Source organism: Myotis davidii, unplaced genomic scaffold (assembly GCF_000327345.1).
Source record: "Myotis davidii unplaced genomic scaffold, ASM32734v1 scaffold265, whole genome shotgun sequence".
In the NCBI taxonomy this organism is placed as follows: domain Eukaryota; kingdom Metazoa; phylum Chordata; class Mammalia; order Chiroptera; family Vespertilionidae; genus Myotis; species Myotis davidii.
Genome location: NW_006296627.1, coordinates 3,802,106 through 3,828,681, shown reverse-complemented (window position 1 = coordinate 3,828,681; position 26,576 = coordinate 3,802,106).

The following is a 26,576-nucleotide window of genomic DNA, read 5'->3' as shown; positions in this document are numbered from 1 at the left end:
GAGAACCGCTGATCGACATGGCTTTTCAACTGTGCTTTCTTTTTACACAGATGACTTGCTATATACACTCCAATTACATTTCGCATTTTTTTTTTCACTAAACAAGGTATCTTGAAACAAATTCTCTATCAGTATATAGAGGTGCCCCATTCTTTTAAAGGCTGTATATAATTACATTGCATCTATTTAGCTAGTTCTCTACGACTAGACATTTAGGTTGGTATTAGTGGTCGATGGTTGCTGTAACAAATTACTCCAAATGTAGTGAGTTAAAACAACACAAATTACTTCACAGTTCAGAAGTCCGAAGTGGGTCTGGATGAGCTAAAATCAAGGTGGGGGGCAGAATTCCTTCCTTTGGAGGCTGGTTTCCGGGCCTTTCTAGCTTCTAGACACCCCCTGAATTTCTTGGCTTGTGTCCCCTTCCCTCATCTCCAGAGCCAGCAACTGTAGAGTGAGTTTTCCTCAAACCACATCATTCTGACTGACTCTCCTTTTCTGCTTCTGTCTTTCACTTTTAAGGACCCTTGTGATTACATTGAGCGGACTGGGGTAATCCAGGATCCTCTCCCCCTTTTCAGATCAGAGGTTTAGCAATCTTAATGCCATCTGCAACTTTAATTCCCCCTCGCCATGCATAGCCACAGGTCCTGGGGATTAGGATGTGGTCCTTTTGGGGGACTATTATTCTGACTTTGCTATTACAAACAGAATTCATAAATATCCTTGTATAAATGTTATTTCCTGTGAGTATATAGGTAAGATAAAGTCTGGGAAGTGGACTTTCAGACGTGTAAAAAGGCACGTGTTTTAAGGTTTTTTGGAAGGTATTATCAAATTTTGCTTCAAGAGGATTATGCCAATTTAAGCACCTATCACCAAAGTATTAGTGCAAGTTTTAAAAAAGTCAGTCGCCTTAATTTTTTTAGAGCAGTTTTAGGTTTACAGAGATTGATTGGAAAGCAGTTTCCGCAGACCTCTCCCCCCTCCCCCCGCATAGTTCCCTATTATTTACATGTTGTATTAATGTGGCATATTTGTTACAATTGATGAATCAATGTTGCAATATTATTATTAACTAAAGTCAACCGTTTACATTAGGTTTCCGTCTTGGTGTTGTACATTCTGTGCGTTTTCACAAATGTGTAGTGACTCATATCCACCATTATAGTGTCATACAGAATAGTTTCATTGCCCTAAAAATCCTCTGTGCTCTGCCAATTTCCTCCCTCTCCCCCGACCTTGAACCCCTAGCAAACACTGATATTTTTACCGTTTCCATAGTTTTGCCTTTTCCAGAATGTCATAGTGTTGGAATCATATAGCATATAGCTTTTTCAGATTGGCTTTTCTCACCTAGCAATATAATTGGTCATGTTTTTTCATGGCTTGATAGCTCATTTATTTTTATCGCTAAATATTCCATTGTGTGTCCATACAATGTACCTCATATTGTTTATCCATTCACCTATTGGTTGCTTCCAAGATTTGGCAATTATGAATAAAGTGGCTATAAACAACTGTGTGAGGGTTTTTGTGTGGACATAAGTTTTCTTTCTTTTTTAAAAGAAAATATACTTTTTCTTGATTTCAGAGAGAAAGGGAAAGGGAGAGAGAGATAGAAACATCAATGATGAGAGAGAATTATCAGCTGCCTCCTGCATGCCCCCTGTTGGAGATGGAGCCTGCAACCCTGGCATATGCCCTGACCAGGAATCAAACTGTGATCTCCTAGTTCATAGGTCAGTGCTCACCCACTGAACCACTCCAGCCAGGTGTGAACATACTAGTACGTTTTCAACGGTACCAGTTTTTTTTTTACACCTTTGAACATGCAGTATTTTAGCAAACATTTTCGTCTTGCCCTAACTGGTTTGGCTCAGTGGATAGAGCATCAGCCTGCAGACTCAAGGGCCCCAGGTTCGATTCCAGTCAAGGGCATGTACCTTGGTTGCAGGCACATCCCCAGTAGGGAGTGTGCAGGAGGCAGCTGATCGATGTTTCTCTCTCGTCGATGTTTCTGACTCTCTATTCCTCTCCCTTCCTTTCTATAAATAAAATCAATAAAATATATTAAAAAAAACATTTTCGTCTTGCCGAATCTGATAGATGGAAAGTGGTATCTAATTGTTGTTTTAATGTACGGAGTGAAGTTTGACATCTTTTCATACTTATATTTTTATTTCTGGAAATGGTCTGTTCATGTTTATTTTTCTGTTGGCTTGTTTTTTCGTAGTGATATACACAACCTCTTTCTATAACAAGGAAAATTAGAAACTTGTGTTATGTTTTTACAAATATTTGGTGCAGTTTATTGTCTTTTGATTTTTTTCATGTAGAAATTTGAAATATTTATAACTCAAATTCATACCCTCCTCCCCCCCTTTGGGGGCCTTTGTGTTTGTGTCTTTCCCACCCTGAGATTAAAAAAAAATGTCCATTTAATTATCATATTTTATGGTTTTGCTTTTTACATTTAAGTCTTGATACATTTAAGTCTGGATATATTTAGATGAAAGGAGCAAGGCAAGGTTCCAAATGCTGCTCCCCCACACCCCCTGCCATTGTTAGCCCATCAGCGAAGGTTTGTCCACTCTTATTTCCTGAATAATCCATCTTTCCTGTAATTGGAAATGTCACCTTGATTATATATTAAATTCTAGTAGACAATTGTATCTATTCTGGTATTTTGAGCTAAATCAAAGTTTTATATTTTTAAAATAACAACTTTATGAGACAATTCACATGCTATAAAATTCACCCCTTTAAGTATACAATTCCGTGGGTTGTTTTTCTAGCATTTTCACAGAGTTGTGTAACTGTAACTGCTATCTAATTTCACAACATTTTCATCACCCCACAAAGAAACCAGTCACTCTCTACTTCCCTCCTGTCCCCACCTCCTGGTAGACACTAATCTACTTTTGGTTTCTATGAATTTGCCTATTCTATCCATTTCATATAAATAGAATTATATGGTATGAAGCATCTTTCCCTTAATCTTTTCAAGTTCATCCATGTTGTAGCATGTATCAGTAATTGATTCCTTTTTATTGCTGTATAATATTGATTTGCATTTCCCTAATGACTAATGACATAGGGCTTATTGCCCATTATGTACCTTGTTTGAGAAAAGTCTATTAAAATCCTTTGCCCATTTAAAAGTTAGAGTAGTTTTTTGGAGTCTTTTTTTTAAATTGAGTTGTAAAAGTTCTTTATATATTCTGGATACTAGTTCCTTATCAGAGATAGGATTTGAAAATATTTTTTCCCATTCTGTGAGTTGTATTTTTATTAGAAAAAAAAAGTTTTTCACTTTCTAACGGTGTTCTTTGAAGCACAAAAATTTCTAATTTTGACAAATTCCAATTTTATATATTTAAAAAATTTTTTATTTGTGGTTTTGGTGTTGTTATGTTTTAATGTCCGGTAAGGCGTCTCTCCTCACTATCTTATTTTCTCCTCAGGCTATTTTTGCATGCGTATTTTTTCATGTGAACTTTAGAATTGGCTCATCTTATTCCAAAAGCAATTCCTTTTAGATTTATTGATTGATTTTAGAGAGAGGGAAGGGAGGCGAGAGAGAGATGGAGAGAGATCAGTTTGTTGTTCCACTTATTGATGCCTCCATTGCTTGATTCTTATATGTGTCTGGCCAGAGATTGAACCTGAAATCTTGGGGTATCAGGAGGACTCTCTAACCAACTGAGGGCTCTCTACCCAGCCAGACCCCCCAAAGCCTTTTTTTCCCCCAAATTTTTTAGTATGTTTCAAAAATTGGAGTCACTGTAGCTCTGGCCAGATGGCTCTGTTGGTTGGAGCATCCTCCCATTCACCAAAAGCTGGGGGGCTTGATTCCTGATCAGGGCACATACTTAGTTTGGGGGCTTGATCTGCAGTCAGGGTGAGTCTGGGAGGCAACTGATTAATGTTTCTCTCCCACATAGACATTTATCTCTCTCTTTCCCCCTCCCTTCCTCTCTCTAAAAATCAATAAGAATATTTTTAAAACCAATAAGAAACATATCCTAGGGTGAGGATTAAAACAAATATTGGAGTCACTGTAAATATAATGATTTGTGAGAACTGACATCTTTACGGTAGTACATCTTCCTATTAGGAAATGGGCTATGTGTTTCCATTTATTCAGGCTACTAACTAGCATTCTAAAGCTTTCTTCTTTTAGATTAGGCTCATTTGTAATAGTTGTGTTTCATGTTTTTCCTCATCTGAATGGAATCATTTTTTATATTTCCTAACAGGTTGCCGATGGCATATAAGGAAGCTACTGACTTTTGTATATCAGTCATATAATTAGTCATCTTATTTTATTGATAATGAATCATTTGATCGCTAATTCCTGAGTTCTCTAGGTTTACAGTCATAGCTTCTACAAATAATGATAATTTTGCTTTCTTCTTTCCATTTTCATACTTCTTGTTGTGGTTTTTTTTTTCCTGTTGTATAATTATATAGGCCTGCACTTACCGAACAATGTTAAATAATGATGGTGTTAGTGGAAATCTTTATTTTGCTCCTGACTCTACAGAAAAGGCCTGCAGTGTTTTATAGACTTTACAGAGATGCAGCTTCCAGCATCTCTTTCTGAATCTTTCTTTTATTATCTCTCTGTCAGGTTTCATACAGAGTTGTGCTGGCTCCATAAAAAGAACTTGCAAGTTTTCCTGCTTTTACTTTGCTCTGGAACAATTTAAATAGCAGGTAGAACTCACCCATGAAACCCTCTGGACCTGACGCGTTTGGGGGGGTACAGCTCTTTGAAAACATTGCCAATTTATTCTACAGTATCTAGTTTGTTTCAGGTTTTTTTTGAGTGTATTTAAAAAAATCTCTTCCAGGATTAGTTATAATATTTTCTATTTCTAGAAATTTATCTATTCTACCCAGGGCTTTAAACATTTTTGCCTTAGGTCAATGCTTATGCTTCTACTAATTAGCTCAGTGTCTGTAGTGATTTTCCCACTCTCATTTCTTATTTTGTGTGTTTGATCATTTAAAAGGCTGGCAGGAGTTTTCCTGCTTTTTTCTAGCCCATTTATATGGCCAGTCTGAGGCGGAGGGCTCCCCATCATGAAATCTCCAGTGCCCAGCCAGTCTGGTTTTGTTTGAGATGACGTAGGACAGACATTTCTTCCCGTACATGGCTTTAGCTGTGCTAAGCTCTTTACTTTCACTTTCTCGTTTAATTCTCACACCGTCCCACGAGATAGCGAGTATGGCATTGTTCCCATTTTACCAATGAGAAAACAGAAACCTAGAGAGTTAATAAGCCGCCCCAGGTCCCACAGCTAGAGGCTGGCAAGGCTGGGTTTCCGACCAGGTCTGTCTTCCTCAGGACCCATCCTAAGTACAGGCCTCCACGACCCCCTTCCCCCATGACCTGCACTTGCCCTTTACCTCCCCTGGGTGAGCAGCGCAGAAATGGCCACCGTTGGTGGACTTCTAACTCAGGCTTGCGCCTGGGAGTGTGGCCCCCACCTCCATCTCAGGTCTTTTTTGAGGCCTTGATGTGGGCCAGCCACAGTGCTAGGTGCTTGGAAGACGGTTCCCAGGCACAGCATTTATAATCCAGTGGGGAAGGAGCTATAGCACCAGCTAAATTAAGATTCTCTTTAAATAGCAAGAAAAAAACCCCCAAACCTAGCCATCAAATCATGGTGCTTTGAGGTGCAATTGCACAGAGAGCCCCGGACTAGTCTAACTCACGCGTCAAACCCTTAATAGCTATGTGACCAGGACTTGCCACTTCGTGCCTCTGCGCCTCCATTTCCACATCTATAAAATGTGGGGAGCATCGCACATTTTTCATCTGATAGGGATGCATCTGATAGCTGTTGCTGTCTCTCAAGGATACTTGGCAGGGGTTTTGGTTTTTTAAGACTTTCTTATTGTTACATGAAATAGTGCTGTGTCCTACCGAAGATTTGATGACATATGATAATAATCACGTGGTTGTTGTGAGAAGGAAACGAGATGATGGAAAGTGGAAAGCCCCATAAAATTCAGGTAAAACGATGCAAGCAGCATTGACCAGGATTCTAACCCAGAGTCTGTCGTCACCACCTTGCTGGGTGACCCTGGGCAAGTTACCCCCATGTGGGGTCCCCACATTTCCTTCTCGGGTCTTTTTTTCTCAGCAAAATGAAAGCTGTGTATAATTTATTAACTCAGCCAACATGTCCTGAGCACGTTTTCTGGGCCAGGCATGGTGCCCCTGGGGGATGGGAGTGCCGGCCCAGCAGGATGCCCACAGGGAACCAGACTTCCCTTGATAGCAGTGCTGTGGTAAAGATAGACGGGAAGCGTGAGCCAGCTCACGGGGCTCTTCCTGCTTTAAATTCTGTCCTTCTGGAACTAGGAGGAGGGCCGGGTAGGGCAGGTGCGTTTGAGGAGGCCACATGGTATAAGGGTTAATGTGTAGGCTGTGGTGTTACAGACTTGGGGGCCAGCTCTTTTCTGCCCCCCACACAGGATCTCCCACAAGGATATCCTCCTACCTAGTTCAGGCTCCAACACCTCAGTCTAAGCCAACCACGTGTGAGGGCAACTGCTTCATCCTAAATGTTCCATGGTTCCCTGCACCATGCTGCCCTCCTATGCAGACACCCTCCTCACCTTGCTTGGGCCCTGACATGCACACTGGGGCCTTCCTTCCTTCCTTCCTTCCTTCCTTCCTTCCTTCCTTCCTTCCCTTTTCTTCCTTCTTGTTCTTCCTTCTCTGCCGTTCCCTCTTTTCCCTCCTCTCTAACTGACTTGCTGTACTCGAGAATTAATAACTTACTGGTGCAGGAACCCCCTTTTCAGTGCCCGCGCCCCCCACCCCCCCATGACTGCCCAGCAGTTGAGGGGCTCAGGCCGGGTGCTTTCCTCCATGAAGAGGGCAGATGCCGAGCCCAAGGCCTAGGTGCTTCCCAAGGGCCTAGGGAAGAGTTTGAGATCATAAAGTTATGAAAGTGGAAAGCCCCATAAAATTCAGGTAAAACGATGCAAGCAGCATTGACCAGGATTCTAACCCAGAGTCTGTCGTCACCACCTTGCTGGGTGACCCTGGGCAAGTTACCCCCATGTGGGGTCCCCACATTTCCTTCTCTGGTCTTTTTTTCTCAGCAAAATGAAAGCTGTGTATAATTTATTAACTCAGCCAACATGTCCTGAGCACGTTTTCTGGGCCAGGCATGGTGCCCCTGGGGGATGGGAGTGCCGGCCCAGCAGGATGCCCACAGGGAACCAGACTTCCCTTGATAGCAGTGCTGTGGTAAAGATAGACGGGAAGCGTGAGCCAGCTCACGGGGCTCTTCCTGCTTTAAATTCTGTCCTTCTGGAACTAGGAGGAGGGCCGGGTAGGGCAGGTGCGTTTGAGGAGGCCACATGGTATAAGGGTTAATGTGTAGGCTGTGGTGTTGGACAGACTTGGGCCAGCTCTTTAACGTTCTAGCTGTGTGACCTTAGGCCAATGACTTAAGCTCTCTGAGCTGCAGGAGCCTTATCTGTACAATGAGAGAGTGACAGTAGTCCCATCTCACGAAACTGCTGCATTGAATGAAATGCAGTATATAAAGCGCTTAGCTCAGTGCAGGGTGTTAATAAGCCACTAATGAATGGAAACCCCCCACCCCCCATGACTGCCCAGCAGTTGAGGGGCTCAGGCCGGGTGCTTTCCTCCATGAAGAGGGCAGATGCCGAGCCCAAGGCCTAGGTGCTTCCCAAGGGCCTAGGGAAGAGTTTGAGATCTCAATAAAGTTATTGGCACCAAACATGAAAAGGAAACTATAAACTCAAGAAATGTTTAATTAAAGGTCCATAAAATGTAACATTGTGTTAATTTATAAATTGTTAAAATTTGGTGTTTCTTTATACGTGAAAATAACTTGTAGGTTGGATTTTTTTCCCTTTGCAGGAGTTCCCAAATATGCACTGTAGTTACAGAAATTACAGCCAATTGTAAATTGAGTTGTTCACCACTCGTAAATTAAATGGATATGTTTAGCCAAATTCAAAACTAAATATAAAAAGCCCTTTCAAAAATGTTATAGTTAAAATTGTTAATATAAAATATTTTAAAGTATTTTAAATAATATAAGGCCTCTTTAGGGTCTAGGAAAGTCTTTAAAATGCCTTCTGCAGTACTTGCGAGGCCTTTAACCCTCTTTTTAGTTCTAGTGTGTGCGTGTTTTTTCCCCTCTAGGATAGCTGATTTTTCTAACCCTTTGTAAGATATCTAATATTTAGAATTTATAATAATTTTTGAAAATATTCACAATGTAATAAAAATTGCAGGATATTAAACTATATATCAGCTTGATCTCAAGTAGTTTTAAAAATTCATACATGATTTTTTAAAAATGACTAGAAAGAGATCTACTAGAATGTTAATAGACTCTCAGCAGAACAAATGCATAATTATCTTTTCTTTTTTATAGTTTACAGACTTTCCAAATTTTCTACAATGAAAATGCATTACAATCAGAAAAACAATTTTTAGTAGTTAAAAATTTTTTTTCTTACTACAAAAGTAATTTATGCTCATTATGAAAAAGTCACAAAATACATATAAGCATAAGGATGGAGAAGAAACATGTAAATTCCACCCACCCAGAGATATCACTGGGTCCTTCCAGACCTTTTTATGCATACATAAACATTTATATTTTTATCACAAAACGGGATCATTCTGTACATAGTACTGGTTGAAGCCTGCTTTTCCCCCTTACAATGTATATTGAGAATTTTTTTTAACATCAACAGCACATTTCCACAAGATGATTTGAATGGCAGTATACCACCACATTTTGAGGATGAACCACGATATACTTATTTCCTAATTATTAGATATTAGAGGCCCGGTGCATGACATTCATGCACTCGGGGGGTGGGAGTCGGGTCAGCCTGGCCCACGTCGTTTTGCAGTCCTGGAGCCCTTGGAAGATGTCCGACTAACCCCGTAGGCCTGTGGGGTCACACTCGGACATCCTCAACACTGCCACAGAGGCAGGCCGCTTTGCTTGCCAGGCATGTGGGTGGGGGGTCTTTTAGCCCGGCCTGCACCCTTTAGCAATCCCTCAGCCCAGCCTGTGCCCGCTAGCAGTCCAGGAACTCCTCGAAAGGAGCGGGCCTAAGCTGTCAGGCAGACATCCTTAGCACTGCTGCAGAGGTGGGAGCGGCTCCTGCCACCACAGCTGTGCCCTGCTTGTGGCTGAGCAGCGCTCCCCCTGTGGGACCGCACTGACCACCAGGAGGCAGCTCCTGTGTTGAACATCTGCCCCCTGGTGGTCAGTGTGCGTCATAGCGACCCATTGTTCTGCCATTGGGTCAATTTGCATATTACCCTTTTATTATATAGGAAGGATATATGTTGCTTTCCGGTTTTCTCTATTACAAATAGTACTGCAACGAAAATATTTTAAAGCACCAGAGAACCCTCCATTTTCACAAGGAAATCACTAAACACTACCCAATAGGCATTTACTTCTGAATAATGCCGGGCTCTGAAGGTGTTTAAGTAATGATTCCTGCCCTGGAGGAGTTCCAGGCCGGTGGTGGAGCCATGGACTGTGCCTGAGAAAGCCTGGAGAGGCTTCTCGGGGAGGGGAGCATGGAGCTGAGACTTGAAGGTTGGGTAGGAGTTCACCCTGAAGACAGGGTGGGGCAAGCAGGGAGCCCTTCGTAGGCACGGAGGACAGGACCGGAGGAAATGGGAAGGAGGCCTTAATCTAGAACTGGGATGAGCTGGGTCCTTTCACATCAGCTTCTTTATTAACTCCTCACACTGACTGCAAAGGAACCACCATGGCTCCAATTTTCTAGTCAAAGAAATGGAGGGTACATTCTTGTTTAATTAGAGCAGTGGTTCTCAACCTTCTGGCCCTTTAAATACAGTTCCTCATGTTGTGACCCAACCAGAAAATTATTTTCGTTGCTACTTCATAACTGTCATGTTGCTACTGTTATGAATCGTAATGTAAATATCTGATATGCAGGATGGTCTTAGGCGACCCCTGTGAAAGGGTCGTTTGACCGCCAAAGGGGTCGCGACCCACAGGTTGAGAACCGCTGAATTAGAGGGAGAGCCAGGATTTGGACACAGGTTTCACATACTCTAAAGCCCAAGCTCTCTTTCTTCTTTCCTTTCTTCTCTTTCCCCTGATGATAGCAGAGGCAGTTCTCTGCTCACAGGGAACAAAAGAAAAAGTCTAATTTCTTTTCTTTTCATTTGATTTTTCTTGTCAGTCAACATCCCAAGCCATGTTAAGGCCTGTGCTACTATCTGCCAGAGAGAAGCACGGAAGTCCCAGCCTCCTGGGTCTCTGCCTTGCAGAGAGCTTGATGGAGAAGTGGGAACACCCAATGCCATCTTGGGCGCTGTCTTTTGCCACCACTGGAACAGCCATTAAAACTTACTTGTCTTGCCCAGCCGGTGTGGCTCAGTTGTTGAGCGTCGATCTATGAGCTGGGAAGTCACTGTTTGACACCCAGTCAGGGCACATGCCTGGCTTTCAGGCTCGATCCCTGGGGTGGGGCATGCAGGAGGCAGCCGATCCATGATTCTCTCTCATCCATGAGGTTTCTGTCTCCCTTCCTCTCTGAAATCATTAAAAATATGTTTTTAAAAACCTCATTTGCCTTGGCACGGAGACACTGCATTAGGCTCAGAGTGGTGTGTTTTAGGAGTGGTGAGAAATTTAGTGGAGCAGGACCGGGGGTTAGGATGGGGACAAGTGGAGGCCGAGGGCTGGGAGGTGAGCTGGAGGTTGGCTAGGCTCAGGCACTGTTGCTGGTGTTTGCAGGGCGAATGGGAAGAAGAGTCAGGCTGCTCTGCAAAGGTCGATTTGGTCTAGAGAAAGACAGAGAAAACAGGAGAAAATAAGAATAGTTAACATTCTTTGATTGCCAGACACTGTCCTAAGCATTTAAAACATTTTGACTCTTTTTTGAAAAAAGAATATCTTTATTTCAGAGAGGAAGAGAGAGGGCTAGAACCATTGCTGATGAGAGCGAGCTGCCTCCTGCACTCCCTACACTGGGGATAGAGCCCTCAATCCGGGCCTGTGCCCTGACTGGGAATCGAACAGCGACCTCTTGGTTCACAGGTTGATGGTCAATCACTGAGTGATGCCAGCCAGGCAACATTATAACTCTTTTAATCCTTATGGGGTAGGTGCTATATTTATCCTGTTTTCCAGGTGAGAAAACTGCAACACAGAGAGGTTAACTAACTTGGCCAACAGAATACAGTGGAAAGCCGATATTCAGACCGAAGCAGCCTACTTTTAAGTTTTAACCTGGTTTAGCCCTTGCAAAACTAAATGAAGACCCATACGTCTGATCACCAGCACAGAGCTGAACTTCTTAACCATAATGTACTGTCAATAAACATCATTTGTTAATATTTATTATTAGAATACAATTAATATATATATACTATTTTAATGTATATTAGTGTGATGATACATGACTTATAACAATATTGATGATTAAAAGTGGAAGAGATGAATCTGAGCTGGAACAGCAGCACAGTGGTGGAAGGGAAGAAGTATTTCTAAATTCGAATTGCAGGATTTAGTGACGAGATGCGGGGAGAGGAGGGAAGGGGAGGATTCGGGTGGATGGCTTGGTTTTTAGGTTGAGGAGCAGGAGGACGGTGGTGTCATTAATGAGGCCTCGACGCCTGTGCGAACGGGTTGTGGAAGAGAGCAGTGCTTGGTCCACGTTACCTTGAGGGGCCCGCAGCCCTGAAGAGCTCCTCCGGTGGGAATCCTGTAAAGCTGGTTCTTCCGATTTTGATAGCAAAACAGCAGGTTTAACAAACGTCTCACATGCTCCGTAAGTCACTAATTAAAAGCCTTCAGTCCTAAAAGGCCAATGGTTTATGTAAGGTTGATCCGAGATGGATATTTGGTTAAACAATGTTTTAATAAATCATGAAGTGAGTTGGCTCTAATAAGGCTAGTTTGGTTTTCCAGTGCACTGGGCATGTTTCACACGTCTTTTGTTTCCATTTGAAAGGAATGAATGGAGATAGCGTAGATAAAAATGCCTCATGATCATTTAAAATTAGTTTCCTTCTCCTGGAACCCCACAGCAACTCTGTCAGGTAGATCAGGTCTTTATCCCCATTTTATAGACGAGGAAATCAGCATAATTATGAGAAGTTAAGGGACATACACCAGGTGCTTTTGCAAGGAAGGAGGAAAGTCAGAACGTATACTTAGGTCTCCCGTACTATTGTAAAATAAATTATCCCCAAAGTTGGCAGCTGATAAAAAAGGTAAATGTTTATTATCTTATACAATTGATGGAAGTCAGGAATCAAGCTGGGTGGTCTGACTCAGGGGCTCTCATGAGCTTGCTCCCAGCTGTTGGAGGGACCGCACTCTCTGAAGGCTTGACCAGCGTTGGAGTTTCCACTTCCAAGTTCACTCACGTGGCTTTTGGCAGGAGGCTTCCATTCCTGGGCGTGTGGGCCAATCTATAGGGATGCTCGTGACAGAACTTTACTCAGACTGAGTGAGTGATCCGAGAGAGAAAAAGAAAGGAGAGGGAGAAAGCAAGAAAGAGCCACCAAGATGGACGTCTTCTTATAACCTAATCTCAGAAGTGACATCCCATCCATTCTGCCATTTTCTACTCTTTAGTCATTAGTTCAGCCTACCTGCTGGGGAGGGGACTTCTCAAAGGTGTGAATGCCCAGAGGCAGGACTCACTGGGATCCTGTTAGAGGCTGCCTACAAGGTACCTTTTCCCCTTGATTATACCTTATCTTGTTTTCATCATTGCAACGAACCCCACCCCCATCCCTCAATAGAAGTACTTTATGAACTTTATAAAGTTGCAGTGTGGCTAGTTTGGAGTGATTTATATTTCTGTAAACAACGGCATCGAATGACTTGGCAAACCAGGGAGTGGAAAATGGTTATAAAGGGATCCAATTACTTTCATTGCTGGGGCAATGTAAAATGCAAGGTGTAAAAATGAACTTAATTGGTGAAAAATTAATTACTCAATTAAACTTATTTCTGCTTAAATACATTTAGGTGTTAATTGGTAATCTGACTTGAGGTTTATTTTAAGGTGGATTTGTTATCTTGACTCGGTCTTTTAAGAAACGATCTCTGTTTGATATGCCACGGACACGCCTGGTCTTGCTGAGAAACAGTGTCTAGTTCATTGTCATGGTTCTTCTCCAGATGGGACTGATGGGGTCAGACTAGCCCAGAGGGCAAAAACGGCATTTGCTTTGGAAGCCCCATCAAGAGGGAAATCTTTCTACTGCCTGAGGGGCTCTGCTGGGCTGGGGAGGGGTGGGGGGTGGCAGGCAGAATGGTAGTGGGAAAGGCATAGGACTGCAAGTGGAAAATACAGGGACTCCTTACATTTCTCTGGGCGCAAGTTGTCTGGGTTTCATTTTCTATTTCTGTAAAATGAGATGGGGAGAGTAGATAATGTCTGAGGTCACTTCAGCCATAAAATTCCATGATTGTCAAGTACAGTGTCTCACTACAGGAGGGATACCCTGCAAGGCTTTTCTTTTTCTTAAAACATTTTTCAGCATGGCCGATGTGGCTCAGTGGATTGAGCGTCGTCCTGTGCACCAAGAAGTCATTGGTTCCATTCTAGGTCAGGGCACATGTCTGGGTTTTGAGCTCGATCCATCCCCCGTAGGAAGTGTGCAGGAGGTAGTTGATTGATGTTTCTCTCTCTCCCTCTCTACAGTCAATACAAATATATTAAAAAAATGTTTTTTTTCTTAGCCTGATCTGTTAGCTGGAATTTGTTTCACATAGTATATTATGTTTCCATTAACCATGGTAGATTGAGCACATGTTTAGCTGCATACTCTCTTAAAATCCCATTTAAATAATAAGGATCAAGAGTATGGGCAAAGGGACATCAGTGGACAAGAGAAGATGGAAAGAGCAGAAATTGCAGGGGCTGCCAAGGGAGAGGCCCATGAGAAGCCAAAAAGTTTGCCCTGCAGAATCCCAGAAAGGTCCAGGAATTTTAGGCTATCCCTGAAAGTGGAGGGAGGAGAATTAAGTAACATTTAATTGAATTTAATTAAAATTAATTAATTAATTCATTTTAATGGATGAATGAGGCCCAGCCGGCATAGCTCAGTCGTTGAGCGTCGACCTATGAACCAGAAGGTCAGGGTTCAATTTCTGGTCAAGGCACATGCCTGAGTTGCAGGCTCGATCCCCAGTATGAGGCATGCAAGAGGCAGCTGATCAATGAGTCTCTCTCATCATTTATGTTTCTATCTCTTTCTCCCTTTTCCTTCCTCTCTGAAATCAATAAAAAATATATTTTAAAAAAATGGATGGTGATGTCCCCTACTCCCCCAGACTTTCTCTTTCAGCACCTCCCAGCAGGAGATCAGAAAATTCATCTGGAAAAACTAAGCAATTTCAGAGGAAAGAGCCCCCCAGTGAACAAGCCAACACGCTACCTGGTCACCCAACAGTGAATTCCACCAGAGGACAAACCCCAGTCACACAGACAGAGCTTCCCGTGGCTTTTGGTGCCTGCCTCTCATTATGAACGTTCAGCCAAGGATCGCCTGACAGGAGAAATAGACCCAAACAGGACAGACAAAAGACACTGGCACGAAAAAGAGACAATGCAAGGAACAAAAGAAAAGTATAATCATTTTCCTCCGATAAGATGAAAAGATACTCAGATTTCTGCTCAAATGTCACTTCACCAGAGAGACTTCCCCTGGCCACTCTGCCTAAAACAATACCTTCCATTACTCTGTACTCCGCCATTCTGCCTGATTTCAGAAAGAAAGGACAGATAAATGGTGGGGAGATAATTATTAAAATAAGTAAAACGAAAAATGTTTCCGGAGCTACAGGAGATGAGTTTCCAGTTTGACAGGGTCCACTGGGTGCCAAGCACAACGATGGACAAAAGACCCCACTGAGGCACGTCATTGTGAAATTTCAAAACCCTGGAGATAAGAAAAGATCCTAAAAGCTCCCTGAGACACAAACAAAGTAGGCTTCCACAAAGGCTCAGCAATCAAAATTGCCCCAGACTGCGCAATAAAAACATCAGAAGCGAGAGGAAAGCAGAGCAAGGTATCAAAATCCTGAGGGGAAGCTATTCCAACCTATAGTTCTGTATTTCAGTGCAATTATTAATTAGGTGTTGAAAGGAAGCAAAGACATTTTTAGAATAAAAGTTTCTTTTTCTTGGAATAAACCAAGAAAGAGGATGAGATTCAGGGGGTCCAAGTCAGGACATTGGCCAAGGAAGCTCCCAGGATGATGGACAACAGAAGCACCTTGTCCACATGGAGGCTTCCGGAGGGGGGTCTGCGAGAAAAAGGGACGTGGCTAGGTTATCTGCATCGCTGGGTGTGTGGAAATATTAAAAGGCTGTTAGAAGGTAGAAGAAAAGTTATTGTTAGGTATCCAGAATACTAGGCAAATGAAAAAAAAAAGAGGAGCTAATTATTAACTTCAGGGTAAACAGAAAGTTGTCCAAGAGGAGAAGCATATATTGGGACAACAGCTTCAGTGAATACAAATCATCTACATATATAAAAGCCTAAGCGACCATTACGACCAAACTACAGGAACAACTGGTCAACTGGTTGCTATGATGGGCACTGACCACCAGGGGGCAGACACTCAATGAAGGAGCTGCCCCCTGGTGGTCAATGTGCTCCCACAGCCAACCTCCCGTAGTCCCTCCCCCTGGCCGGCTGGCTCTGATGGCCCTGATCGGCCCCAATTGCTGGCCAGGCCAAGGGACCCCACCCATCATGAATTCGTGCACCAGGACTCTGGTATTATCGTAATAAAGTAAGCATGAAGTGTTCACTTAAGCAGGAATTGTAACTACATTGAGAAGAAGAGGGGACCAGACAGTGCCTTAGAAAAGCTGACTCCTTGCTCATCAGCCTGCCAGTGGACGATGGGAAACTCCACGAATGGAGACACTTAGCACATAAGCTTGTTCTTTAAACGAATGATGTACAAACCAGAAAAAAATGTACAAAGAGTGATGGGCTTGCCTCTGGGGTGAAGAGGAGCTGTTTTTCATTAAATACGTGTTTATTATAATTCAACTTCTGAAACTAAGAGCAATCTCTACCTTGAGAAGGATAAAGATGAAGTTTATAAAGTCCGTATCTTATGTATGGAGAGTTCACATTTACCTCTTCATCATCTGCCAGTGTGAACGGAATACAATCCCTGATGGAGGTCAGACCTGGCTCCTGCTGGCACTGCTCCCTGAGGTCGATTTGGGGAGGACTGGACAGCTGGTCCTGCTTGTAAATCCCCCCCTGCTGCTGACGGATGTCCCACCAGTCCATGGCGTCGGTGGGGAAAGGGAGCGATGGACAGGAGTGAAAGAATTTGGGTTCTTCTGCTGCACACTAGCCGAGTGGTGTTAGTGAAATAACAAATCTCCGATATGCCCTGAGAACCCACAGAACTGTTGTTGGACATTGGGGATCACATTCCCGTCCCCGAGGAGATCAGGGAGAGGGACAAGTTGGTTTCCTCAACATGAAATGGGAATTCACCTACTGTGTGCAGGAGGCTGGCATTGAGCCGACCGCTGGGCAGGAGCAGTAGACAGGCCTGGGCTCTGGGTGGCCAGACGCGCAGAGGGGCAAACTGCTGGATCGAGAGGCCAGGACACAGCATCATGGATAAAGGCCCGAACTCAAAGCCTGGCCCTGGGGTAGGGCTGGGGTGAGAGGCAGTGGTTCCTGCCCCACCCGCACTGGCTGACTGAACCATTATAGTTTCCTTCCTAGGACTATCTTCAGAGACCTGGGATTTTAGGACTTGAGGGGTGAGCACCCTAAAAAGTATCCTTTCATTCCTACATTTTAGTAATTCATAAATCAGTTACATTCCCAGACCGATTTGGTGGGCCGGCAGAGAGTTACCCCAACTTCTTATTGGCTAACTAAAGACACGAAAAAGACACATCAGGGGAAAAAACCCCAACTACCACCTACCACATTTCACAAAAGGAAGGAAGGCTTATCATAAAAAAGGACACAATTTCAGAATAAGGGGCAGTCCTTTACATTGCACACGGGAATCTTCACTCATGAAAAACACCATTTGGGCTTCATTTTTCTCATTTCGCTGCAGTCATGTGAAACTGCGGGTGTGGACCAACACTGAACCAAGGCCACCTTTACTCCTTCATGTTATAGGTAAAGAGGTCAAAGGTTGAGCCAAAATGAGATGTCTGAGATTCCAGCAGAGCCGGGATCCAGAGCCGAGCCGCCCAGCCTCTTCTTCAGCTATTGGTCACACCCCTCTGGATGCTCAGGTGGGCGGCACACAGTGGGATCACTGCCTGGCTGTGCTCAGGTGGGCGGCACAGGGCTCTACCACTGCCTGGCTGTGCTCAGGTGGGCGGCACACAGTGGGATCACTGCCTGGCTGTGCTCAGGTGGGCGGCACACAGTGGGATCACTGCCTGGCTGTGCTCAGGTGGGCGGCACACAGTGGGATCACTGCCTGGCTGTGCTCAGGTGGGCGGCACACAGTGGGATCACTGCCTGGCTGTGCTCAGGTGGGCGGCACACAGTGGGATCACTGCCTGGCTGTGCTCAGGTGGGCGGCACACAGTGGGATCACTGCCTGGCTGTGCTCAGGTGGGCGGCACACAGTGGGATCACTGCCTGGCTGTGCTCAGGTGGGCGGCACACAGTGGGATCACTGCCTGGCTGTGCTCAGGTGGGCGGCACACAGTGGGATCACTGACTGGCTGTGCTCAGGTGGGCGGTACACAGTGGGATCACTGACTGGCTGTGCTCAGGTGGGCGGCACACAGTGGGATCACTGAGTAACTGTTGCCATAACAAAAGGATAAACAAACTTGAGGAGAATGACTTCCCATTGAGGCTAGTGCCCTCTGATGCTTTCCCAACCCCCCAGCCTGCCCATAAGATGACTCTACACCCTCTGATGTCCTATTCTCTTTCAAATTCCTTCTCAGCCTCCCCTCTCTCTTTCCTGAGAATGCTCCATCTGTGTCCTCCAGCACTCCTGTTTACACTATTGACGATTCTCACTCCTGGTACCTCCGATCCCCTGCATTTGGCACCAGTGTCTGTTGGTTCCCGTTTCCTGAGCAACCCTTTCTCCTTCACTCATTCCTATTCTGCTTTACAAACGTAGGCTTTCCCTAGAAGTTATTTCTCATCCCCCGTGATCTCATTCATTGCCATTTACCTATAGACAATCCCCAAACATTAAAAAAAAGATTTTTATTAATTTTTAGAGTGAGAGGAAGGGAGAGGGAGAGAGAGAAACATCAATGTGAGAGCAAAACATCGGTAGATTGGCTGCCTTCGGCATGCCCCCTACCAGGGATCGAGCCTGAAACCTGGGCGTGTACTCTGACCGGGAATTGAACCAGTACCCTTTTCAGTGCATGGGACGATGCCCAACCAACTGAGCCACACTGGCCAGGGCCAATCCTCAAACTTTCATCCCCAATGCCCCTCTCACGCTGCTGATGGATATGGTGACATCTCCACCTGGAGCTCTGGAAGGCACCCTAGTAACATGCTGCAGACAAGAAGCTCGGAGCTGCTCAATTTTCCTGGGTCCCTCCCATGGAGTCAGGAGGTATACATGTTATTCAACTTGTGTTGGTTTGTTTCCCATTAAAAAAAAAACCCACCAGTAAGCTTTGTTTTCCTTCTACACCTGCTCCTCCTCCTCTCCCTGTCTGGGTTAATGCTGCCACCCTCCACGCTGCCTCCAAAAGCACTGTGGAGTCAAACTTGACACCTCTCCCCTCCTTCCTGCCAGTTTCAGATCAGTCACCGATCCAGCCCATCCTTCCTTAGAAACGTCTTTCTCATCTGAAATCCTCGCTGCCTGGCTGTGTCATTTCTTTCCTGTACTCGTGCAACATTTTCCTAATTGGTTTCCGTACCAGCACTCTCTCGCTTCTCTTCAGCCCAGCCTCTCTGTCACCTAAAAAATAAACCTAAGCATGCTACTCCCTTTCCTAGGAAATCTCTACTAGGATGAAAATCAAAACAACAAGGAGAATTTTTTAAAAATACCATCCTCAGTGCTGATGAGCATGCTGTGAAACAGGCAAGCTCATTCACTGCTAATAGAACACTTTAGAACGCTGTCTAAGTATACATCATGAGAGCTTCACCATATTCTGCCTGTGACCCACTTATTCCAGTTCTGAGAAGCTAAGGAAAAAATTCAACATATGAAAAAGCTTCATGCACAAAGATATTTATTATATCATTATTTACACGGAGAAAAGTTGGAAATAACCTAACTATATTACAATAGAAGAAATCTATGATACTGGATGGCCTATTATGCAGCCATTAAAAATGACATGTACTCATAGGAAAAAAAGACAAAATAAAATACACTAGAATGTCACTAAGGATTACTTCTGGTGGGATTATGGATGCTTTTAATTTTCTTCTTTATAATTTTCTATATTTTCCGAAGTTTCTACTATAAATAAATACTATAATTAGACAACAAATTTATTTTGAAATAAAGCTAAATTAAGTTTATGGCAACTGAAAAAAAGCAGCATACCAAATTGTACATAAACATCAGCTCAGTACAAACAAACAAGAGTGCAAGGAAATAAAACAAACTGTTCATATTGATTGCCTCTAAGTGACAGCACCATGGCGGCATTTTCTATTGATTTCACCTTCCTGAAGAGCGTGTGCATGCGTGCGCGCGTGCACACACACACACACACGCACACACGACTAAGTCCAACCAACTGCAGTTCTATTTTTAATTTTTCTGAGGAATCTACATACTTTTTTCTATGCTGGTTGCACCAATTTACACTCCTAGTAACAGTGCACGAGGGTTCCCTCTTTTCCACATCCTTGCCAATACTTGTTAATGTCTGTCTTTTTTTTATTAAAGTTATTCTTATGTGAAATGGTACCTCATTGTGGTTTAGATATGCATTTCCCTAATGACTCATGATGTCTGGCATTTTCTCCTGTACTTATTGGGCATTAGTATATCTTCTTTGGAAAACTACCTATTTAAATCCTTTGCCCATCTTAAAATTAGGTTATTTGTCTTTTTATTGTTGAGCTGCAGTGTTTATATTTTCTGGACATTAGTCCCTTATCAGATATATGATTTGCAAATATTTTCTTCTGTTCTGTGGGTTGTCTTTTTACTTTCTCGATGATCTCCTTTGAAGCACAAACGTTTCAACTTGATGAAGTCCAATTAGTCTATTTCTTCTTTTGGTGTTTGTGCCTTTGGTGTCATGACTAATAAACCATTGTCGAGTCCAAGGTCAGGAAGATTTATACCTTTGTTTTTCTTATAAGACTTTTATTTTAACACTTATATTTAAGTCTTTGACCTATTTTGAATTACTTTTTGTACTTGGTATGAGGTAGGAGTCTCACTTCATTGTTTTCCATGTATATATCTAGTTGTCCCAGCACCATTTGTTCAAAAGACTGTCCCCCCCCACAATTGAATTCTTAGCAAACCAACTGACCAGAAATATAAGGACAAAATGACACTTTTAGTTTAATTTTTAGCCTCATTGGATTCTTAATTTGCTAAGCTTATCTCACCTTGATACCTTTGGACAGGCTAGTCCTTTGCTTGACTTCCACTTGTCTTGGTAGTCAGCCATCCTCATTCCCCACATCCTGCCTGTACCCACCGCCTTCCCCTGTCTCCCAGGCAGCCAGATTCAGTGCTCCTGGAGCATCTCTGTCTATCATTGCTCTATTCACATTGCATTAAAGTTATTTATTCATGAGTGACTATACTCTGAGATCTCTCAGGGCTACATTCACGTCTTATTCCTCTTTGAAGAACGTAGCACAGCCCCTGGCACTTAACAGGTATCATGTGAATGTTAGTTGGTAACCACTGATTGAAATTTCTGAAAATTAGGCAAATAATTGGAACAATGCCTCCCACCTTCTCTTTTTCTTCAGTTCCAGAGAATAGTATGTATTTGTTCATTCATTTGTTTAAGAAGTTTTTATTAAGTACCTATTGTGTGCTGAGCATTGAGCTAGAAGCTGCAGATAATGTGGTGAACATAAACAGACATGGCCCAACCCTTATAAGCAGTGTAGTGGGTAAAATTGACATTAATCAAATAAGCATATAAACATGAAAAATGTGAGCATGTGTCATCAAATCATCTATTGTGCTCCCTACCTACCCACTGTTAACATGGTTACTGACAATTTGGCCACCTGGCTCAACGACTTCCTCCGTACTTCTACTCCTGCCATTGTCCATGGTGATGTTAAGACACACGTAGGTGCCCTAGCTGGTTTGGCTCAGTGGATAGAGCGTCGGCCTGTGGACTGAAGGGTTCTGTGTTCAATTCTGGTCAAGGGCACATGCCCAGGTTGCAGGCTTGATCCTCAGTAGGGGGCATGGCATGCAGGAGGCAGCTGGTCAATGATTCTCTCTCATCATTGATGTATCTCTGTCTCTACCTCTCCCTTCCTCTCTGAAAGCAATAAAAATATATTTAAAAACCCCCAAACACTTAAAAAAAATCCACGTATCCACGTAGTTGGCCACCCATCATGTTGCCTCTCCTTTCTTGATGCCTCAGTGCCGTGATCCCCTTCCTCCATTTCATCGCAGCTATGGATTCACACACAGACCTTGTCATAACTGCAACACCTCTGAAGTTTCCATTCTAACCATCCCAGATAGGGCCATGTTTCTTCCCAGCTCAGCTATCCTAGGATGCCCATTCTAAAAGTTCTCTGACCCTATCGATATCTTTAATCCACCAGTTTTCTCACCCATTCACCATCCTTGACATAGGCCCTTAATTTCCTCCTTACTCAAGCTATGGTTTCCATACCTGGGTATTATAATCGCTCCACAACTCCGTTGCTCTGTTGGATCCATCTGCCAAAACCCCAACCCTGGTTAAACCCAATGGAACACGGGCTTTGTCTCTGTGTGTGGGCACAGGAACATGGCTGGAGAACACTCCCACTACTGACCAGACAGGTCTTGTTTCATATGTAAATCCATAAGTAAGTGGACTGTCTCATCACTGCCCAGCAATCCCACTACAGCCCTCAGTCACTCCGCCCCTCTCCAAGGTGGCTCTTTGTACCTTCTTCTCTTTTCTCCAGTGACCTCCTGAGCCTGCCTGGTTCTCAGCTGATGATCTCATCTTCCCATTCACTGAGAAAATAGAGGCCATCAGAACGCTCATTTCCCACCACTAAACTCGCCAACCTCCAGCATCAATGCATGTATGCTCTGCCCTCCTTCCTGTTGCAAATTACTAACAATCCTGTGTAATGCCAAGCCCTCCGCCTGGGCCCTGGATCTCATTCTTCCTCACCTACTCAAGGACTTTGACTGCAATGATCTGCTTGGTCATGAATCACCCAGTTTCCTGCTCTACGGGAGCATTCCTTTCAGCACACAAATAGCTGCAGTACTTCTCATCTTAAAACAAAATGAAAACCAAGCAGAAACACCCTCCATAGAGCTCACGTGCTCCCCTAGCTCCTGCCAGATTTCTCTGCTCCTTGTTGTAGCAAAATTCCTCAGAAGAGTTGTCTGCATGTCCTCCAAGCTCATTTTAGTGCTTTTCTAAGTTGCTCTTTCACTCTAGCGGCACTGGTCTTCTTCTGTTCTTTGGATTTATCAAGTTCATTCCTGCCCGAGGGCCATTACCCTTGCCATCCCTTCCGTCTGCACGCATCTTTCCACACGTTTGCGTGGCTTGCTCCCTCATTTCACTGAGGTCTGTGTTTACTGTTATCTTTTCAGAAAGGCGGTCTCTGCTGTCCTGACCTGAAATGGTCACCCCTACCCCTGCCTCCACATTACTCCTTATCCATGTTTATCTCCCTCCATAGTACTTACCACTGCCTTACATCCCGTTATACAGGTATGTGTTTATTTGATTATTGCCTTCTCTTCTCTTAGAATGGAAGCTCCTTGGGGGCTTCTTTAAAAATTTTTAGAATTGATTTCAGAGAGGAAGGGTGAGGGAGAGAGAGATAGAAACATCGATGAAGAGAGAGAATCATCAATAGGCTGCCTCCCACACACTCCACACTGGGGATTGAGCCTCCTGGTTCATTGGTTGATGCTCAAGCACTGAGCCAAGACAATGAACAGATGGATGGCTCTCCGTGATCCTATGAGAACATAGAAAGGAGGATTCACCCAGTTAGGAAAGATGGAGAAAGCTTCTTTGAGGAAGCGAGAATACACTGATATCTGAACAAAAAAGGGTTAACCAGGTGAGGTAGGGAGAGACAGGTGTTCTATACAAGAGGAATGTGCAGCCCTAGCCAGTTTGGCTCAGTGGATAGAGAGTCGGCCTGCAGACCAAAGGACCCCGGGTTCAGTTCTGATCAAGGGCACATACCTTGGTTGCAGGCCCCTCTCTAGCCTGGGCCCTGGACAGGGAGCGTGCAGAAGGGAACCAATCAATGTTTCTCTCACATTGATGTGTCTCTCCTTCTTTCCCTCTCTCTTGCACTCTCCCTAAAACTCAATGGAAAATATCCTTGAGTGAGGATTAACAATCAAAACAGAAGGAGTGTGCAAAGGGCCTGGGGCTGGAAGGAGTGTGGTAAATTGGACAAGCTGCGAGAAGGCTGAGGAGGCACAGGGCATGAGAGGCAGCCGGTGCCAGGCAGGCAGGGGCGGGGCCACGTGGGCCTGGAGGACGGTGGTACAGCTCTGGCTTCTGTCCTAAGAGCAGTGGGAAAGGCACAATGTGATTAGATTTACATTTGAAAAGATCCCCTGATCCACTTATTATTGCTAATAATGATATGCTGATGATAAATGCTTGCATCTGTATAGTGAACGGTCTTTTCAAAGTATTTCACAACCTCTACCTCAGTCCCAGCTTCTTGAGTCCATCAGCAAAAGCTGCCAGACTTGAGGATACAGTGGGGACCACGTTTTCTGAATCCCAAATCAGAGCATGCGGGCTGACAAAGAACTTTCCCCCCTTTTCCTTTTTCTTTTTTTTAAAGTATATAAAAGCTACACATCTCAGTCGTATTTAATTACTCATTTAACACCCCCCCAATTTAAAACATGCCAGTCAGCCCTGGCCGGTGTGGCTCAGTTGGTTGGAGCATTGTCCCATGCACAGAAGGGTCACAGCTTCGATTCCTGGTCAGGGAAACAAACAAACAAAATGCCCAGCTATTGAGGCTGTTCCAGAAAGTTCAGGGGAAATTGTTCAGTAAGGTAGCTCCCCGCCTCCAAGACACAGACACACGCTGAGAGTGAGATGTGTCTAACGTTGTGGGGCCGTAAGTTCAATGTATTATGACAACGATTTAAAATAGCATCCAGAGCTATCCCTCCTCCCCTCAAAAAAAGGAGCGAGCGATTCTGTGGGTCATGGGTCTCGCTTGTTGGAGGTGGGCAGGGCGGCAGAGGGAAGGCCCGTTCTGACCTTCAGTGAGAGTTTCCAGGCTCATAGGCTTCTGCCTAGAGCTGTGCTTTGAATGACGATAAAAGAGCGAGCAACTCCACCGAGGTTACGAATGGGAAACACAACCTGGGCACGGCGGGAGAGCACAGTGGGTAGGGCCAGGGTGAACAAAGATCCTCTGCTTTATAGACACCAGAAACCCAGGTGCCTGGACACATCCATGTCCAGCGAGGAGATGAGCAAAGGGACTGGGAACGGCCTTGCAAATGGACCAGTGGGCCTTGGCAAGTCCTTCTAGAAGTCTCCTGGAGAAACGCAAGAAGAGAGGGCGACCTTCTGGGTGATGACTGTGGAGGACTGACAGGAGAAGGCGGAGCGAACTCCAGGGACTGGGGAATTTATGGCAATCAGCCGTCAGAATAGGGAACATCCATGAGTCACAGTCCTTCCCTTTGGTATTAGTAATTGGCACCGTTTGGCTGGGAAATGAAAGGCTGAGATGCGATTTTATAACTGCTGTCAAGCACGGGGAAGGTTTCCCTTTGGAAGTTGGGCTTGAGCTGTTTTCAGCGTTTAAGAGGGGAAAACAGCTCCTTTCCGTGCTGGGTGTCGACTTCACGAGCTTTTCACCGTAAACGTAAGAACTGCCGGACCCTGGGGCTGCTCTCGGAGATGAGCAGGATGGCCCAGAGTCTCCCGAGGTCTGAGTATGAGGCTTTGGAGTTGGGGACCTCTGGGAGGTGTGTTGTCTTGCTCCCCAGAGCCTCCGGTTCCAGGCGTGGGGACATCGGTGGGTGGGGCGGCCCCAGCACCTGCCCACAGCCCTCAGCCCCCTGGAGAGATCCTTGGGTGATGACTCAGTCAACCACTCCATCCCATGAGGACAGGTCTCCCCAGAAAGTGCTCACTGCCCACTTTCGCCTAATGTGGTTGCTTCTAGAAATCTCTCAGTTGTCCTGACAGTCCTCCAATAATCTGGGGTGGAGGGAGAGCGAAGGGAGGGTGGTGGGCATTTTAAGGCCCTTTGCTCTCTGAGTCTATAGATCTCCAGCATCCCTGTAATCATAATGGCACCCCGAGCACCTGCTCTGTGCTGGTCACTCGACTGGACACTGAGAGCGCACAGATGCCCCGTTACATCCGCAGTGGCTGTCACCATGTGCCGGGAAGGAGTGGGTTCGGGTCCTGTGAGGCCTGAAGCTTGTAGGGACCCTTAAAAAGATCACAGAATTATGAGTATGAAAGGCCCATGTCCTCTGCGGTGCCACTGACACGAGGAGGAGGAGTGCGACAGGAGGGAGGTCAAAGCGGGAAGAGACAGGAATCTTAACGGATTCCTAACATATTTTACAGAAACACATGACCATGTAAACGCATTGCTAGGTCTCCTCTTGGGGCATTGGAAGAGGCTCGTACAAGTGAGTGTGTGTGTGTGTGTGTGTGTGTGATTCCTGAAGTTTCATTAGCTTTGGGGTCAATCCACCTTTGGTGCCTCACACTGTACATTCATGATTTTTATTGAATCTTCATAATATTCCTATGAGATAAATATTGTTTCCTTTCTACTTTCCAGAAGAAGAGACTGAGACTTAGAAAAGTTAGGCATTTGTCTTACCACTAGGTTGTGGTAGGGCAGGGCTTGGACGAGGTCATCCCCACTCCAGAGCTTGCATCTCTAACCACTACTCTCCCGCCTCTCCCTACCCTCCAGGAGCTTCTAGTTTCCCAGAGAACCAGGCATATATAAGGAATCCCCTCACTTCCTTCCAGCCTCTGCTCAACTGTCACCGCATCAAAAAGAGGGGGTTAACAAGGTGAGGTAGGGAGGGGCAAGTGTTCCAGACAAAAGGGGTGTGCAAGGGTCCTGGGGCTGAAAGGAGTGTGGTGAATTTCACCAACTGAGAGGAAGCCTGTGTGAGGGCACAGGGAATGAGAGGGAGCCAGTGGGCAGGAGCAGGCCTCGCCATTCCTCCTCCATAGAACAGCCACCTGCCCATCCTGTTCTAATTTCCTCCACAGAACTTTTGATCAACCGAGATAATATAGGGTTACAGTTGTAATACAAATAAATAATAAATACTTAACAATACAAGAGTAAACTCAGTGTTTTGCGTACTTACAACTGTAAGTCT